The sequence below is a fragment of the Littorina saxatilis genome, linkage group LG9 (genome assembly GCF_037325665.1).
Source record: "Littorina saxatilis isolate snail1 linkage group LG9, US_GU_Lsax_2.0, whole genome shotgun sequence".
Classification (NCBI taxonomy): Eukaryota; Metazoa; Mollusca; class Gastropoda; order Littorinimorpha; family Littorinidae; genus Littorina; species Littorina saxatilis.
This window is the reverse complement of record NC_090253.1, coordinates 19,394,813-19,410,262: the sequence shown is the minus strand read 5'-3', so window position 1 is coordinate 19,410,262 and position 15,450 is coordinate 19,394,813. Positions and strand designations below refer to the sequence as shown.

General features: G+C 40.9%; 1 long non-coding RNA gene across 1 annotated transcript; it reads right to left on the bottom strand.

Moving 5' to 3' along the window:
* Positions 1 to 6,746: 6,746 nt before the first annotated feature.
* On the bottom strand, positions 6,747 to 13,167 carry LOC138975531 (uncharacterized). The gene is made up of 5 exons (XR_011458671.1): positions 12,047 to 13,167; positions 11,481 to 11,575; positions 10,801 to 10,863; positions 10,370 to 10,463; positions 6,747 to 7,140 (listed from the first exon to the last, which is right to left on the bottom strand). It is a non-coding gene; the product is annotated as an uncharacterized lncRNA (long non-coding RNA).
* Between the last annotated feature and the right edge of the window lie 2,283 nt (positions 13,168 to 15,450).

Below are 15,450 nucleotides of genomic sequence, written 5' to 3'. Positions count from 1 at the left end.
CGAGACTGGGAGAGAGAGAGAGAGAGAGGGAAGAGAGACAGGGGGTGAGTGAGAGAGGACAGAGAGAAAGAGACAGAGAGAGCGACAAACAGACAAACAGCGAGACTGACAGGGACAGAGAGACAGACAGACAAAAGAGAGAGAGAGAGAGAGAGAGAGAGAGAGAGAGAGAAAGAGAGAGAGAGAGGAGAGATACATACTCAGTGCGACAAAGACAGAGAGCGACAGAGAAAGACAGACTTAGACAGAGACAGGGACAGACAGACAGAGACACAGGGAGACAAAGAAAAATACCCTCACCTTCCATTAACTTTCTTGTGAACTCGCATTCAGCTCGTAAAGTGCAGGTCAACAGCAGTGTTGGTTTATTCAGCTCGACTCTCCCCGGTGAAATGTTCGTAAAGCGTCCCTAGCGCTGCAGCTATGAAGAAGAGAAATCTGTGTTTACAGCAACCTGATGACCTAGCTTTTTGAACTTTGACCTGAGCGGACTTTGAGGAATAAAGACCTTTAGTACAAACAAATACAAGAAAAGAAGGATGAGAGAAAGAGAGAATGAACGAAAGAACGAAAGAAAGAAAGAAAGAAAGAAGCAAAGAAAAGAAAGAAAGATCGAAACAAACAAACAAACGGCAACATGTTCATGTGTCAAGACAGACAGGCGGACACACAGACACAGACAGACAGACAGACAGACAGACAGACAGACAGACAGACAGACAGATAGATAGACATACACAGACACAGACATAACGACACACTCACAGAAGTATTATGTTTGTTTGTGTACTTAAGTTTACATCGGTATGTCAGTTAAAATAAAAAGAAGAAGAAAGTACATTAGCTTCTTACCGTAGTTTGTGTACTTATAATCTGCATCCATATTCATATGACCACATTTGTATGCATAATAAATATCTGTTATTTGAAAGAGAGAGAGAACGATAATAACAACGAATCTTTAGTTGTCTCAGGCCACAGCCCCTTACAGTTACAATAGTGGTTAAAAGAACGGTAATGGTATGCACAGTTTTTTTTTAATTATAATCACTCATAAATTAAAAGTCATAAATTAAAATTCATCAACACATTTAAACCTGTTTCATTGCTGACATATCCCTGAACCTGATTCATAAGCGTTTGTCTCTTCTCAGTGTAATATAAAGAACAAAAATCTGCTGAAGCTGTTCATCACACTATCATCATTATGAGCAGAATATACCTGCGCAGTTTCAGCGGCACAGACGACGCACGGCCTATTTGTTATGCCGCGATAGGGATTATGACGAGTACTTGGCCCGTTTTCCTTTCATGCAACGTGTAGCGGGCTGGGAAAAGCTGCAGTGCGTCGTCGGTCCTGCTGAAGTTACATAGGTGAGCGGAGCCCCTTACAACCAAAGGAACACACAAGCTGTTGTTGCAGCGGCTTAGCTAGAGTTTAAGATTTTCAAGTATTTCGCTAACACTATTAATAACAAGTCGCGTAAGGCGAAATTACTACATTTAGTCAAGCTGTGGAACTCACAGAATGAAACTGAACGCACTGCATTTTTTCACAATGACCGTAGTCCGCCGTTCGTGCAAAACGCAGTGAAACTGACGAGCCTGTTTAGCGCGGTAGTGGTTTCGCTGTGCTGCATAGCACGCTTTTCTGTACCTCTCTTCGTTTTAACTTTCTGAGCGTGTTTTTAATCCAAAAATATCATATCCATATGTTTTTGGAATCAGAAACCGACAAGGAATAAGATGAAATTGTTTTTAAATCGATTTCGGAAATTTAATTTTGATCATAATTTTTATATTTTTAATTTTCAGAGCTTGTTTTTAATCCGAATATAACATATTTATATGTTTTTGGAATCAGAAAATAATGCAGAATAAGATGAACGTAAATTTGGATCGTTTCATATAAAAAAAATTAATTACAATTTTCAGATTTTTAATGACCAAAGTCATTAATTAATTTTTAAGCCACCAAGCTGAAATGCAATACCGAAGTCCGGCCTTCGTCGAAGATTGCTTTACGAAAATTTCAATCAATTTGATTGAAAAATGAGGGTGTGACAGTGTCGTCTCAACTTTTACAAAAAGCCGGATATGACGTCATCAAAGACATTTATCGAAAAAATGAAAAACACATCTGGGGATATCATACCCAGGAACTCTCATGTAAAATGTCATAAAGATCGGTCCAGTAGTTTTACCCAATATTGACGGACTGTCTGATGATATCTTCTGCTATGGTCTGTTGAGACAGTGATATCAAAATCGAGACCGGAGGTCGAGATTTTGATATCACTGTCGAAACGGACCAATAGCAGAAGATATCATCACACAGTCAGTCAATGTTAGATATATTGCTAATTCTCTGGACATTTTGTATTTACTGTAAAGAAATTACAAAAGTATTTGTCTCAGTTTTGGCTGTTCCATATCCCTCCCTCTGATTATTATTTCTTTTTGTTCACGTTTTTCTTGTACTTTTCAGTATTTTAAAATGTCTTTTCTTTCAAAAAGTCTTTAGTCACTTGCTCAACTACATTCTGGGATAATTACATTTTCATATATATATATATTTTTTTAAATTTAGGTGTTTTTGTTTTTGAAGTGGGGAAGCAATAAAGAGGTCGTCGATATCAAAACTGATATCGACGGAAATGTCGTCGATATCACTTTTGCACTGAGCTCAATTTTGCCCAATTGACCAATGGAAATCCACGTAACATATGAAATAGCAATATAGTCTGATTCGCTCTACACACACACACACACACATAGACAGACAGACAGACAGACAGACAGACAGACAGACAGACACACACACACGCACACACACACACACACACACACACACACACACACACACACACACACACACACATACACCACGACCCTCGTCTCGATTCCCCCTCTATGTTAAAAAGGACATAACAATACAACATGGAGTTTGTAAGCGTTGATTTGAGATAGTCCTGCGCGGAAACGATTAAGAGCAATCCTGTAGTAATGTCTTCAGTTGATGCACTATATTTCTGAAAGAGAGAGAGAGATAGAGAGTGAGATAGAGAGAGAGAGAGAGAGAGAGAGAGAGAGAGAGAGAGAGAGAGAGAGAGAGAGGGGGAAGAGAGAGAGAGAGAGAGAGAGAGAGAGAGAGAGAAAAGAGAGAGAGAGAGAAAAGTGAGACTATAAAATAGAGAGTTTAGTTCTTAGGGCCTACATCAAAACTGCTTTTTTTGTTCAGAAGGGGTGCTTTAAACGACTGACATTACATCATAAGTGACGGTATTGTTTTCAAACCAAATGTCAGAAGGTAGCTTGACATATAGACCTTTGTCTACTGGTAGGAGTACTGAAGAATAAAATACAGTTTTGTTTGTTTGTTTGTTTGCTTAACGCCCAGCCGACCACGAAGGGCCATATCAAGGCGGTGTTGCTTTGACATATAACGTGCGCCACACACAAGACAGAAGTCGCAGCACAGGCTTCATGTCTCACCCAGTCACATTATTCTGACACCGGACCAACCAGTCCTAGCACTAACCCCATAATGCCAGACACCAGGCGGAGCAGCCACTAGATTGCCAATTTTAAAGTCTTAGGTATGACCCGGCCGGGGTTCGAACCCACGACCTTCCGATCACGGGGCGGACGCCTTACCACTAGGCCAACCGTGCCGGTTTATAAAATACAGTAACTCTTACCTTAAAACTTCTCTTCTTCTTCAGAAGTGCAGTGAACGACTGGCGTTACAACATTGCTGTGATGGTGTTGCTTTCAATTGTATATCAGACAGAAATTAAAAAGATAAAGCTCAGATATCTGGTGCAGTTTGACATGTCATCGGAATGACGAAACAAAACGCTGCTTGCGTACGATGAGATAAGGTTTTGCAGATTTTGGGTGTGTGATAGTCGTGATAGTCGTTATGGGTGCGGCGTTGGTGTTGGTGGTGGTGGTGGTGGTTGTGTGTGTGTGTGTGTGCGTGTGTGTGTGTATGTGTGTGCGCGTGTGAGTATGTGTGTGTGTGTGTGCGTGCGTGCGTGCGTGTGTGTGTGTGTTTGTGTGTGCGTGCGTGCATGCGTGCGTGCGTGAACGTGCGTGCGTGCATGCGTGCGTGCGTGCGTGTGAGTATTTGTGTGTGCGACAGTGTGTATGCACATTCGCCAGCACATCTTACCGTCTATCGGTTCATTCGACTTTCTAAGTGTGTCTGGCTGTGATGGTACATGATGTTTTTGAACATTTGATCACAGGGTTCTACGTGTTTTGGTTTGTTTTTAGTTTAAAAAAAAGATCTGCTTTACTGTGGTTGAAGTAACAATCTTTTGTCTCTATCAAGAGAATCACATGCAAGAGAGAGAGAGAGAGAGAGAGAGAGAGAGAGAGAGAGAGAGAGAGAGAGAGAGAGAGAGAGAGAGAAAGAGAGAGAGAATAAATTATAAAATAAATAAATAAAATCACATTCTTTCTTTCTTTCTTTCTTTATTTGGTGTTTAACGTCGTTTTCAACCGTTCAAGGTTATATCGCGACGGATAAAATCACATGCATTCGCCTCTGCATTCGGCCGGTTTTCGCTACATAGTATTCTCTTATCTGTTTCTTTTCACCTGGTCCTGTTATAGTTACTGGAGAAAGTCAGAAATACACATACCTTTTGCTCTCAGTGAAATCAGCACAGACACAGACAACGTCAGGTAACAGTAGGGGACAAACTTGGGTCAAAAACTAAGCTAAATATCGCAGCTTGTTTGTGTCAGGTCAAAATCTGTCACCATGTTACCCTTTATGCTGATCACAGAAAACTAGTCTGGGCCGAGAACTAAAGAGCAATGCTTAAAGGCTGTCCTTTGATAGAGCCCGAAGGTCACAAAGCGAAGCCGTGTTACCGAAAAGTTAGTGCCAAGGCTTCGTGCAGCTAGCTTCGCGAAGTAGACTCCGCGAAATCGACATGAGGCTTAAACAGCGGAATTTGTTTTTGAGACACCTTCATCATGACACTAGCTTTTCAGATTTCCATTTCAAACTTTCTTCATAGTTGTCTGTAACATGTTTGTTGTAATGTATTTGTATTGGTCATGGTGTATCACCCTACCTATGGGCTATGGCCTGAACTAAAACATTCCTGAGTCCTGAGTCTGTATTTTTAAGTCACAGTCCTTCTCGTGAAAACAATTCTGCTGCTCACTGCCCAGGATGTGACGTGGGATAAAATCACGCCTCCACTTGGACTCATACCAATGTGACAGGGCCAGGGCGGTGGACAGGGCTCCTTTCACAGCAGACTCTGCACCCGAGTTGTTGGCCTTTAAGACAACACCGGTGTATTGTGGAATTCTGTTTGTGATGGGGTCTGGTGGTTTCCGATTGTCTGTATGTTCATGGAATCCTTCGGGTTTGCATAAAGGCTGTTCTTAACCAGACGAACCATTGGTTCGCCGAACTAAGGTTCGCGAACCATGGTTTGTGTCTTAACTGGGTGAACTTGTTCGGCAAACTCAAGGACTAGTTCGTCCAGTTAAGACACGAAACCTGGATCTCCGACAAACGAGGGGAGCTCACTCCGAGTCGACAATAAAAGCAAGTAAGTTATTCCCCTTCCAAAAATGGCTGCCTCCAAGACGAAATCACCGATTGAGTGGTAACTCCGTGCTGGTTGTCGATTTGGGTCTCTCCTTCCGACTTGATCATGGTGCACGAAGCCTGGTAATCTTGAACTTTAGTGTGTTAAATTCATAGCTCAGAATCGAGTGGCATACTTTACTTATTTTAGATCCAAGTACCTGTAATCAAGCCCAAGAACATTTATCATGAAATTAATTGACGGATTAAGCTCCAAACCTAAGCATAATTAATTAATTTGGTTGTTTGATCGGCGAAAATGGCGTAGGTTGTCAACCAAGGGACTTCAATTACACGACAAACTTGCCTCCCCTGTCCGCTGACACGGATAATTCCTTCTTTGACGCATGTAAACAAAATGCATTCGTACCAGAGTACGCTATGATTCGTACAGTTCATCGGAGTTCATTCCGTGACTTTAAAGGGATCTAAAAGACTTGTTATGATTACAAGTGCAGGTTCTCCAAATTTGGAGGCTTGAATGCCTCTGAATTATGAGCTATGAATTTAACACATTAAAGTTCAAGATTACCCGAAGCCTTCCATGTCATTTACCCTCCTGGGTTAAAGGTTATAAATTGATTCGAGAAAATAACATGACTGGTATGGACTGATCATTGTGTCTACCGTGGAGCCATCGGGGTTCTATGGGAAATGCTACACAAAAAACTTGCCTGTGAAAAGGGAAAGACGGTGACCAAAAATAAATGATGATAGCGATATTTCTAATTGTGGATCAGCAGAGTCGAGAAGCATACATGATGTTTACCAAAGTGTGTGTGCGTGTCTGTCTGTCCACGTGTGTGTTTGAGCTCTTTTCGGTACAGAATATGAGTTTGGGGATTGAGTGAAGAGGGAGACCTAAAAAAAAAACTACTCGGTATTTTGGTTCTTTTTATCACAATTCAGTCTGTTTTAATTTTCAAGTTATATCAGAAATTTTCTATTTGCACTGATACACTGGAATCCCTTGTGGATGTATTGCTTTAAGGGTCTACAAATAGTACTACTGAACCAAAATCATCCTGTTTCTTTACGTTTTGAGCAATTCAATTGTCTTGTTTTTTTGTTTTTTAAACGTTTGATTCCTCTTCATTCTTCTCAAAAAAAGCTTTCATTTCGATAAACAAAACATTACTGGATAGACATTTTCTTGGAGAACGTCTGTATTAGCAAGCATTTAAAGTAGGAGGACGATATGGAACGTACGATAAAAGGATGTGCTTTAGCTTTCTGTCTCATCATTTATAAATGTTGCCCTTCAATCACACACACACACACACTTTTGATCCAGCTCCAACCATATTTCATAAGGCTTTATTCAGGGTTGTCTCTTGTTCTTAAACATCCGATTTCTAAGCACACGTCTGTGCTGAGAATATGAACATGAACCGATATGAACATCAATGTCAGCCGCCTTTTTATTATGAAATAATGTTCATTTGTGTTCCAAACACTTCCGAAGAATACTTGTTGGTGTGTCTTCAGTCGCCCTGACATCATCACAACTCGACCCTGTCCTGCAAAAATACAAATATATACAGGGTGACACCCAAACATTCAACCCAAACAAATGCTTATTTCTTTAACATCTGTTGACCGAATTAGTTATCTTTCTTTTTTTTTTTTTTTTTTTTTTGGTCCCTGTCCTGTCCTGTCTTGTCATGCCTTGTCTTGTCATCCCTCTATTGGCCTACTGGCAACCTTTTCCTAACTTGTCTTGTCTTGCCATGTCTTGTCTTGTCTTGTATTGTATATACATTTCGCATACATTTGGGTAAAGGTTTGCGAACAGGTAAGGGGTGTAAGAGAGAGAGAGAGACTAAGAAAGAGAGAGAGGGATGGTGGTGGTCTATGTTACATTACACAGGTCAACACAGTTGCAAGTTCATAGGTTAAAGGCTGCCCTTTTCGTAGCGTTCATTAATTAATTCCTATTGTTTACATGTGCCAATAATGTTATAAAACTGTACCTAAGGGGATATAATAACGATTGGCTGTAGCTTTCAAAAACAGAAAAAATTATTTCAGTATTGCAAAGTGGTGTTGATAGTGTCGAATGTAAACAGAACAGTCTCAAAGTGAAAGTGGATGTTTTCCGGAAATTGCGAAGTTAACAAGAATACAGAAAAACGCGCTTTCCTGCTTAGCACAATACGCTACCGCGCTAATCTGGCGTGTCAATATCACTACGTTTTGCACGTGGAAGGTGAGCGATTTCCTTCACGCGGGGATTGACGAAGCTGTACTGTCTGTGTTGACGGTCTAAAAATAGCCCAAGCCCTGGAGAACTGTTTCTAAAGATAGCAATAAACTTTATTAAGAATTGATTATTTCTTGTAATTGGTAAGGACTTCAAACCTAAAACTTTGCAGGAAGCTTAATTTATACATCCCCGCAACGATGGGAAAAGCCCTGGAAGTAAGTAAACTAATTAAATAGGACTTTGTCAGCCTTTAAATGAGGGGTTATTGTGTATAGGAGGAAATAATTTTCTGATGTATTTTTAATTCATTATTGGTGTTTTATGCAAAACGTACGGTCAATATTGAAAGTTTAAAAAAGGTACTGCCCTCACATTAATACGAAGGCGGGATCACAGCTGGATAAGACAAGGTACGGCAATTTCGACCCGGAGGTCTCTTTCAGGGCGCACAGAGGATGAGACAACACAGGAGAAAAAAAACAACCCCACAGATAATAGCACACGGAAGGAACGATTACAGCAGTTATAATTAAATTACTTTGTGGGTCAGGGTTTTTTAGGAGTACAGGGGAAACCCCTTTTAAGACCTTAAAAAATGTGAGAAAATCAAGTCTTAAAATGGAAGGGGTCTAAAAATGGGGGTAATTTACAGGTTATGAACAGAACATCTTCTTCTTCTTCAGCGTTCCAGAAATTCTGGTGACGTGTGAGCTCGTTTGCCCATTTGGGTTCCCCACACTATACTCTGAGAGCATAGTCAGCTTCACTCCGCTTTCGTTGAGTAGGCATGCTGGGTATTTTCGTGTTTCCATAACCCACCGAACTCCGACATGGTTTACAGGATCTTTTCCGTGCGCACTTGGTCTTGTGCTTGCGTGTACACACGAAGGGGATTAAGTCACTAAGCAGGTCTGCACATAAGTTGACCTGGGAGATCGGAAAAATCTCCACTCTTAACCCACCAGGCGGCAGCGACCGGGATTCGAACTCACGACCTCCCGATTAGGAGGCTGACGTCTTACCACTGCGCGCCACTTCACCCGTCACAGAACATCTAAAGAAGCAAGATCTTAAAAAGGAGGAAGTCTGAAATGAATGGGTCTGAAAGGGGGGTTCCACTGTGGAAAAGTACCTGTCAGTTTACCTGTATGTATTAGGACCGGGTGGCCGAGTGGTAACGCACTTGCGCTCGGAAGCGAGAGGTTGCGAGTTCGACCCTGGGTCAGGGCGTTAGCAATTTTCTCCCCCCTTTCCTAACCTAGGTGGTGGGTTCAAGTGCTAGTCTTTCGGATGAGACGAAAAACCGAGGTCCCTTCCGTGTACACTACATTGGGGTGTGCACGTTAAAGATCCCACGATTGACAAAAGGGTCTTTCCTGGCAAAATTGTATAGGCATAGATAAAAATGTCCACCAAAATACCAGTGTGACTTGGAATAATAGGCCGTGAAAAGTAGGATATGCGCCGAAATGGCTGCGATCTGCTGGCCGATGTGAATGCGTGATGTATTGTGTAAAAAAATTCCATCTCACACGGCATAAATAAATCCCTGCGCCTTGAATATGTGCGCGATATAAATTGCATAAAAATAAAAAAAAATAAAAATCCCTGCGCTTAGAACTGTACCCACGGAATACGCGCAATATAAGCCTCATATTGATTGATTGAATAAGACCACCCCTGACATGCGGCACATACCAACTATCTACAAGTGCTTTGTGTGAACAGTAAAAAAAATTGTTTTCCTTTTTGCGAATTCATTTCATTAAACACAACAACAACAAAATTCATCAAATTCCAGCTGAGCAGAACGGCTTTCACAATTATCACTGGGCCTTTAAAGGCATGTTCCTCACCATATTACCCAGCATATCAGACACCACATGTTTGACTAGGTTTTTACATGGGAACAACAAGACTATACAGGATGGTAAAAAAACCTCCCTATTTTCTTTTTAATCACATTTTTGACTGCGAAAAAAAAAGAGATCAAAAAGGAAATATGGCGCTTTTTTTTAGACACCCCTTTTTACGTCCAGCTTCTTTTGGTGGAGATTCAAGTTACAGACACATGTGAAATTCATTAAGCAAAAAGGTTCCCACTATGCACTGCCACAGAACACAACCAGGTTATTAATGTGCGGTACAGTGTATAATTATGTTTAAGTAAAAGGATGCCCTTCTTTTGTTTAATTGGAGCATCTATGATGTCTGACATTTTGGTTCTAACGGTAAGGAACGTATGTTTAGGCTCTAATAAGGACAGTTTGTCTTGTCAAAAGCCTCATGCATATTCCTTCCTCCCCATGCAAGACTTTCTTTTATTTGAATATATATCTGCCTTTATAATTATAGTACAAAAATCAAATAAAAAGGTCGCACTCTGCGCATAGCGACAAAAATCGCAATTTTACCAAGAAAACCTCACACTCTTTATGTGGAGAAAGACCCTGACTGTTGCAGTATGTTATGCATTTAAAAACATCTGAAATTGTGTACTTGAATTCTACAGTTTGATCAGTTCTGTGTGTTTAAAAAGTTACCTTGATCATTCTGACATGCTCTTGCTCAAATCACATCCCAGACAATATTGTAGACTCCATTGATAGACGCTGTGGTGCATGGGAGAACTGCATTCTGAGGAAACGAAAAAAATATACACTGAGGAAGAACAGTCACAACAACATTTGCAGCAACAGGCTATATAATTTTATTCAAAGAACACTTAAATAAGGTAAAATGAAAATCAGTGTTGTGTCAGTAAATTTGATTTGGGGGAGATGGAAGGATTGGGGTGGGGGTTTAGAGGCGGGGATAGAAGGATAGCTGGGAACCGGGGAAGGTGGGGTGGCTAACACAGTTTGATCATGTAATGACTGGTACAATGTTTAATATATCTAAAAAGGCAGCAACTCTGTAATGCATTATGTGAACCAACTTCTCCATAAACTAAATAAAGATCAGTATAAGTTACCTCTTTCATTCTGGAATCTTTTTGGTCCCATCACAGCTCAGACGCAGACTCAATGGACAGATACTGTAATGATGAAAATAACACCAGCAATTTAAGGGAGAACAAGAATTATGCAGAGAGGAAAAACAGTAATGAGTAAGAACAACAGCAGCAGCAGCAGCAGACTCAATACTCTTACTCTACATAACACTCTCACTGAATGACTGATTCAGTAACTAAATCCCAGTGAAGTGCAAGTGATCAAAATTACTTATGTAAAAACAGAGAAATAGAGAGAGAGAGAGACAGAGAGAGAGACAGAGAGAGACAGAGAGAGAGACAGACAGACACAGACAGACAGACAGACAGGCAGAGACAATGCGAATGTGTGTGTGTGTGTGTGTGTGTGTGTACATGGGAAATGCAGTGCCATTGAAAACAAACACTTGCTTCATTTAAATATCAACAGTTATACAACATAAGAGGCACTAGAAAAGTTGTACATGAAAATAAATGTTGCTCTTGCTGATGGAAAAAGAGCAGGGGGAGAGGGTCGATGTTGCTTGCACTTGCAGATAATTATGCACTAACATCCAGCTGTTTTTCTGGGTGTACTGTAACCCTGTAATGTTTAAGCAGAAATGTTTGTGGATCACGTTATGCTTCTGCTTTTAGATCAGTTTGAGTATTTGCAATATTACCTGGATCATTGCGGCATCCTCTTGATCACATCACATTTGAGACTTTGACCTATATAGACTCCATGGGCAGACGCTGAAGTTATTACAAGGGCATTCTGAAAAATGACAATACAAATGCAGAGATGTAGAACTTTACATTACACTTACAGAAGCAACAACCAGAGAGCTGATTTATACAGGTAGAGAGAGAGAGAAAGAGAAGAAGAAGTAAAAGAAAAAAGAGAGCATAGAAAGAGAGGGGGTGGGGGATGGGGCAAAGGGAGTGTGTAATGTGACGTGAGGAAGGGGAAGAGCAATGGAAAATGAAACTCTCAGTACTTTTAATTTATATTAACAGTTATGGAACTATTTGAGCACTCCCCATAACCACAAACAAGGTACAGACGGCAACATATGTTGCACGGAAGGGTGGGGGTAGTTGGACTGGAGAGTGTTGTTATGGGTTTAGGGTGGAGCTGGGGCGGAGTGTGTATGTAACTTGATAATAATAAGCATGATCAGTTAGTGCTAACAACTATCTTGATCTTCACAGACATAAATTGCACAATGATTTCACCACCATGTACCTTTATTTTTGCCCTTGAGTTAGGTGGAAGACAATGTTGAGTGGTGAACGCAAGTTGTATTGATCACTGGGTTATCCTGCGGTCCGGGCCATTGATCTGCACATTGCACCAGCACAAACAAACACAATGTTATGATCTCAATCAGCCTGCATGGTCAATCATGAATCTAAGAACACAAACACTGTCCAGATCTAATTGAAAACGAGATCATCATTACTTGGGAAATTCAATGAAAATCTAGCAGTCAACGAAGCAGATAGATCTGTCCTTGCGATTGTTGTTGCAAGCAGATACATGTGTGAACTTCCTTATCTCAACGTTATCATTCAACATATTGATATTTTGCCTGATGGATGTTGTGCCGATGAGATAAACAAACAATCAAAATCAAAGTCATAAACTTTTGAAGAAAAAAATTAAACAAATTGAGCAGAAAGAATCTAGCTTACTGCTGTGCTGATTTCGACAAAATCAATGCGTTTACATGCCGAAGTCATTCCTGCTTTTATTCATATCATACTAGATGATCCTAATGCACAACAATACGAAAACGAGCTCAGCGAAATGAGTAACACTGCCTCACCTGCACTATAACCTGGGGAACGGGGCAAAAGGGGTAAAAAAAATGGTTACAGAAATGATATCGAATGGAAATGGTAAAGTGAATGTAGATCTAACAATTGCATCATGTTATACCTATGTACGCCTCTGCATAATGGAGAATTTTCAAGTTGAAAAACGGTAGAATTTAATGTGCCCTCACTGGCCAGCCATAGCTTGGGTGATTTGTTTACCATGGGAGACAACTACAACTTCGTTTTGCGCGAGCATTTGAAGCAGAACTCTGCACGTCAACAGATCTTTGGTAAGTAAAGTATTTCGTCTTTTTTGTGCGATTTATAGTTTGAATTAAAAAGTTGCCACTAAACACTTGCAATATCAATGAATATTTCCGAGGTTTTACTTTGTTATAGGACAAATAAACGATCGGAAGCGATTGGAAGCGATCGATTTGATACTGCAGCAGACGATGCTTTGACAGTCTGTAATACGCTGCAGTGTTCGCTCGAATATATGTTTTTAATTCCTTTTTTTGTCTTTTTCTTCATAAAAATGATCTAGTTGACTACTTTTCTTGGAATGCGCAAGAGGATGATAATCAGCAGTAGCTAAATATCTGTATTTTACTGTAATAGGACCGAATTGTTTAAGCCGACCTTCACCTTCACGCCGGCGCTAATGTTTTTTTAGGTCACAAGTATGGCTCGCGAAACAGATCTAAAGCTGCTGAGACAGTGTTGTGTATAAAATAGATTCACCGGAAAAAAGACATTATTGTACTTCTCATGATCAAACAATGAGGTAATTTAGCTACATGTATATTCTAACGTTGCCTTGTTGAGAACTGGGCGTGCGAGTCTATGTGCGTGTGCGTTTGTGTGTGTGACGGTGCGTGCGTGTATGCAGTGTGAGTGTGAGTGTGTGTGTGTGTGTGTGTGTGTGTGTGTGTGTGTGATTCCCTGCCAGATTAAATGTCTAAAGTGATATAACACAGAATGACTCATACTCAGTTTAATTTATTTTGCAGCTTTTGTTCCAATTACAAACCATGGCGCTGTGTGTTTTGTGTGGTGATCCGCTCAACCTTGGAGAGAAGACTGTTGTGCCAACAGACAGAGGAAGAGATCTATACCATAAACAAGGCTAGTCTGGAACGTGGTGATGCCGTTTGTCTATCAGAAGGTGAAGCAGTGCACGAGGTTTGTCGTCGCAATTACACGAATGCACGTAACATTCAGAGCGTTTTGAAGAAGAAAGCAGAAAAATAGAACGCTTTATCAAATCAGTCTAGCACAGAATTTGTGCTCACAGTAATAATGTTTTGACTTTGCTAAATGTTGCCTTTTTTGCGGCAAGGAAGCAAACCTTGACTCGCGCTCTCGTCCCAAAGTGTATCCAGTTAGGACACTTGACTTTGAACGCACAATTTTTCAAGTTTGTTCGCAGCGCTGTGATGAATGGGCAGACATTGTACGAAGCAGACTGGAGTTTGTATCAGATTTGCCAGCTGCTGATGCAGTCTACCATCAAAACTGTAGTCTTTGCTTTCGGAGCAGGAAAAGACCACTACAGTTTACTCAGTCGCATCAAGTCAACAAACAGGTGAAACTTGGTCGACCGAAAAATGAGAGGAAAGCTGAAGCGTTGGAGAAAGTTGCTACCTACCTGGTTCAAAATGAAAACGAACAGATAACAGTGAACGACCTGATTATCAAAATGAAGGAGTTTACAGATGATGCTTATTGCCACCCGACGATGAAACAAGAACTTCAAAATTATTTTGGTGAGCAGCTCATCGTCACGGAAGTCAACGGCAAGTCAAATGTCGTAACATTCAGGAAGACAGCCTCTTCAAGTCTTCATAACTTTTATGCAAAAAAGGTCAAAGATGAGGATGCACAGAAAGAGCTGATTCTCAAAACCACTGCAGAACTGCTAAAGAATGACATAAGAGCAGTGCCGACATCCCGTGCAATGTACCCCAGTGATGATGACATTTCATCGCGTGGCGCCAAATTAGAGTTTGTTCCAAAGTCCTTACAGATTCTTCTTGAAAACATCTTCAGTGGAAAGGAAACCAGCGTGAAAGTCTCATCGATTGGACAGGCAATTATGCAGGCATCTCGCCCACGATTGTTGCTGTGTCCCCTGCAGATCGGACTAGCTGTGCAAATGCATCACTGTTTTGATTCAAAGTTTCTCATTGACACATTGTATTCTCTGGGATTCTGTTCATCGTACAAGGAGGTTCTGACCTATGAAATGAATGCTGCCGTTTCAGAAAACAACGTTGCGTTTCAAGTTGATGGCCATTTTACCCAATATATCGCAGACAACCTCGACCACAACACAGCAACACTTGACGGGTGCAACACATTTCATGGAATGGGAATGATCGCCACTGTCACTCCGACCATCGGGAAAACAGACAGGATCAGAAGAAGAACTGACGTCAAGCCAGAAGAAATAGTGAAAAGAGCTAAAGTTGACATTCAGTACTACAACAGACAAGCGTGTGATGGCCTGCTGAAGCTGAAATTTGAACATCTTGAAAACGTGTTTGTAGAAGATGTAACATCAAAGGTGGATCTGCTGTGGAAAGCTTGCTGGCTGTTGCAACCCGACAGACCATATTGGTCTGGTTTCATGCAAGCCATCCACAAGGGCAGATATCCAGGACAGTCATCCATAATATTTATGCCGATGATCGACATGAATCCCAGTGACACCTCGTGCATATTTTCTACCCTGCATTTCATCAGTGCTCAGGCAAAGCGCAGCAACACGACACCTGTGTTGACATTTGACCAACCCTTATAGTGGAAAGCTCTTGGCATCATCTC